This window comes from Priapulus caudatus, unplaced genomic scaffold (assembly GCF_000485595.1).
Source record: "Priapulus caudatus unplaced genomic scaffold, Priapulus_caudatus-5.0.1 Scaffold3928, whole genome shotgun sequence".
Lineage (NCBI taxonomy): Eukaryota > Metazoa > Priapulida > Priapulimorpha > Priapulimorphida > Priapulidae > Priapulus > Priapulus caudatus.
In genome coordinates, this window is record NW_014580989.1 from 8,592 (window position 1) to 13,079 (window position 4,488).

Below are 4,488 nucleotides of genomic sequence, written 5' to 3' on the forward strand. Positions count from 1 at the left end.
ACTGGCCCATTACCGAATGCCAGTACCGGCCCGGTACTGGCGTGCTCATCGACGTTGCATTGGGTGCTGGTACTGGCCCAGTAAAACAGGGTACACACCAGGCAAATTTACTCGCACGATCGCAGCGGTTTTTAAAACCGCCGCGGAATTCGCATGGTGTGTGCGCTTAAGCGAGGGCGAATTTCGCCACGAATTTCATCCACACCGATATTCGCAGTGATAAAACGTTTGATATTTTCGCCGTGGATTTTTACCGCTGCGTACAGATTGGCGTCGTGTGTCCGTGGAAGCGAAAATCAAGCCGGCTGATGTTATATAATGCAGCAAATCATTGATCAGTATGCTAATCACGTGATTGAAAGATGGACCTTTCACCAGAGATCACATGACTGTTGGAGCCATGGTTGGAGCCGTGTGGCGACAGTAGATCGCGTGTTGTGTGTACGCTTAATTATCACATGCGGGTGCGAATATTTTCGTCGCGAATTTCGCTGCGGATCTGAGCGCAGCGAAATTCGCATGGTATGTCCCAGGCTTAAGGCGCAGTACCGGCCCAGTATTGTGCCGGTACTGCCATGCGGTACTGGCCCAATGCTGGGCTTGTACAGCAGCGCCTTACTGGGCCAGAAGTGGACCATTATTTTGCCAGTACGGGCCCAGTGGTGTACTAAATATTATATTTAGCTGTACTATAATTAACGATACACAACCAACAAGCAGATATCAATTTAACAATAAGTTTTTATTCATAATTACTGGTTACAGAAAATGAACAATTCCTCTTCTGGGGTTGGAGGTGGACTTGGTGCTCTTCTTAACCTCCTATTTATCTTTGGCCTTGAAAGTGACATTCCTTGATCCCCTGAAAAACAGGAAAGATGGGACTTCTTAAAACGTGCAACATGTATGTAAACAATCAGGCTAATCCGGTAAATAAATAAATAGCCTTTGCCTAAGACTTCATACACAATGCATTATGCTATTCTGTCTTACGTTCGATGTATAGAAACTACCAAAAGAAGAACCCGATCATACAATTACTCTGCAATGTCTCCCATCCATTGTGATGTTTTACGTTTACGTCTGCAACAAAACGTAACAATCTGTTCAAGCCAACACGATTAGTTTTCATCCTTATAAAAAGGCCTAATAAATTATTGTAGCTGATATATTAGTATATATGTATATAGTATCAATATAGTATCCAGGGGTGCGAATGATTAACTCTTGAAGCACCGGGGATCCAATGGAACACCCGGACCTCTAAAAGAGGGAGTCCGTAGGCAAAATGAGAGGAGTCCGCAGTCTGAAGTTCAAAATTAAAGATATTAACAATAACCACGTTGCTTATTTTGAAGATTCATGCCGGTTACACGTCTGCCAAAATTTTATTGACATTTGCGGGTAAAAAATACGGTGTTTCCATAGGCCATGCTCGTGCGAACGAGTAGCTATTAGTATGGCAGAATTTCAGGGAGTTCACACGGACTCCTGCATATGTCAAATCAAAGTCGCGACAGTAAAAATTTCAGGGAAGTATTTGACTCCGGACCTCCCGTTAAAATTCAACACCCTGTATATATATATATATATATATATATATATATATATATATATGAATACTTGATACAACGATTTTTGGTCTACACAAATTATGTGGTAATCAAAATGTGTATGATATGGCTTACTTTCTACTTTTTTCACCGTCCGCTTCATCTGTCTGGGCATCAGAGGTGTCTGTCCTCTGCTCTCCTTAGCTTCTTGCTACTATCATCATAGCTGTCTACAACAAATAAATAACCAAATAATGATCACGTTGAAAAAGAGCAGACCTACATAATCCCTGGTTTAATTCTATGCCAAATTAATGGAAAGCATAATTTCTAGTGTAGTCTCATTTCGACACTAAATGGCATGTAAAACCAATATAATATTATAATACAGCAATACCCAGCTCAGCACAAATGATAGATTCCTGAAAAATACGTGTTAGGTGAAGTAAACGGTGCTGTCATAGTATATGAGTCTATGGGATGAGTGAACGGCCCTTCAAAATGACAGTAAACCCTGTATAAGTTACTGTTATCACTTATACGTTTTGAAGCAATAATTTTATGCAAAATTCCTTTAGAGATAATGTGCATAACAACAACACGAAAATACAAACGATGCTGAACTGTAAATAAAGATTTAAGATGAACAACAGAAAGTGATTGATGACTGCATGGCTTAGTGGGTACGCACCCTGTATGTTTCTGTTTCAACAAGTTCACTAGAGCTATCTGCTTCCATAACTAGTGCACTGTCCCTTGCTTCCAACTCAGAGTTCTTTTGCATGTGTGGCAGGTGATCTTCGGCAATATTTAATTGAATTTTACGATGTTTTGTCCAGTACAACATCATTCAAACTAACCTAGCACAGATGAAGTAATAACCTGAAATATAGAAAAATAATAATTAATGTCAGAAATAAAGAAGTCTGTCTGTTGGCCGAGATAAATCCGCCGTGGTAATTCAGCATCAAAGAAAGGTCCCAGCCTAGCTGCTGCTGCCCACGCAATCTCTCCAGTAGCATATATTTAGAAATCAATACTATGCTTAGACGTGTATAGTCCTTTCACCCAATAACGACAACAAATGTGCTAAAACAGTTAAGCACTTCTGTTTCGTTATTGTCACGTGAGTGATTTGGGGCCTACATATAGATACGATAACGTATGGACTCGATCCTATACGTCACTGTGGTGCAGTGCTGGAGTGATGCACACTGGAAGCGTATTTACAATTTATTTCTATGCAGTTAGTTTACATCAAGGCGTCGCTTGTTGGGACCAACTTAAGAAACTTTAATGCCTTTCCTCAATATGTCTGTCTATTCTAACAGCTAGAAAGCTGTTGTGTGGGGATTCCTGTGTCGTATACTAGTCATACTATAGACACAGGCAACAGCTTGTAGGCTGTGTTGTACTGTCTACCGAGTCGCGCTGAGATAGGACAGCCTAGCTTAGTAGCTATGCCTTAGCCCAGGCTATGCGCTTGCTCAACTATTTGAACTAAAACTTTACTAGCATACTAAGTTCTAAACTAAGTCCTAAGCCTTAATATTTTAAAGAAACGCCTTAACATACCGTGTTCGTTCGTAGTTTACATGGATGCTGAAACAGAGATGAATGTAGAGGTGTGTGCAGATACATTATTACTACCATATGATTAATTGTTGAAAACGGGAAAATATTGTAAGGTCTCAGCTTTTGTTAGGGGATGAATGGTGCAAGCATGGGTTGGCGTACGGAACAGGTAACAATTTAGGTGGTGTTTGTTGTTCCCAGTTTTCACAAATTATTCATATTATATTAGGCCTAACTAAGTATTGCTTTGTTTCCATGGATCGCGAGTGAAGAATTAACATTTTAGTATCACAATTCTGATTTACCCTCTCTTTGTTAAGGCTTCAGTGAGCTTTACTCCTATGTGGTGTCATGGCCGCGCCGCCTACCAACCTAGTCCTCTCGCGAATGTGCATGTCGTTCGTGATGCGTGCTTTGAGCGTGGTAGGTTTATTGCGTGTGTTCGTTATGTCATGTGAAATATGCTGTTATCGTGTGTGTGATGTGTGTTGAAGTGGTACTGGATCACCTAAAAACCCCTAGTTCGTCTGATTGGGTGTTGTGTTAGTGAATTGCAGATCAAACTTGTAGTATTCTTACAAAAATGCGTTAAGTTGAAGTATACGTTCAAAACGTTGGGTTTGTGGTTGCGCGCTGTGCCGTGCGTGGATGACAGCATAGTTGATAGTTATGACCTAGTGACTCGTTTGTTGCGTGTTGCCTGGGTTGATATCTGAGAAAACATTACCGGGTGCGCATGGTGACTCAATACCTTCAAATGCTAAAACATGGCATAACTGTGCTGGCAGTGTTGCTCTTTGGGTGCCGACAAATAAGTTTCTTAAAAACAAGTAGCAGGCAAATTAAGCTAATATAGGACTAGCCAGATTATTAAAAGTGAGATTTTTGTTCAGAAATGGTCCGCAACTCATGGTGGTTATGATTGGCGCTTCGTGTTGTGTATAGGAATATATATATAAAATGAAAACTAGCCTTTACGTACTATTAGGCCTAACATATTAATATTTAACATATTATATTGTATAAGAAACTTAGTTTCATTATACACCTCGCGTTCATGCGGTACCACTGCCACTAACTATATATTACTGCCACTGGTACAGTATGGGGCCGGTACTGGGCCAGAGTTTGCTCGAGTAGCGCAGTAGTCAGATATCTCGTCTATCTATTTCATGATAACTGTAATCTGCCATGGTAATTGTATGGTAGATTACGATTGTTGTTGATGTGGCTAAATAATTTTGGAATTGGTTGCTATCAATGGTGTTGTTGGGTGGATGTGCACGCGAAGCACTGAACTGGGCTCGCCCAGTGGTTTGGTGCTGCAGCCTAGCTGTACCGTTACCGTGGCCAGTACAGC

General features: G+C 40.8%; 1 long non-coding RNA gene across 1 annotated transcript; it reads right to left on the reverse strand.

Annotated features, from left to right (window-relative positions):
- Positions 1–782: 782 nt before the first annotated feature.
- LOC106819658 lies at positions 783–2,402 on the reverse strand. The gene is made up of 3 exons (XR_001395474.1): positions 2,245–2,402; positions 1,689–1,783; positions 783–862 (listed from the first exon to the last, which is right to left on the reverse strand). It is a non-coding gene; the product is annotated as an uncharacterized LOC106819658 (long non-coding RNA).
- Positions 2,403–4,488: the final 2,086 nt, after the last annotated feature.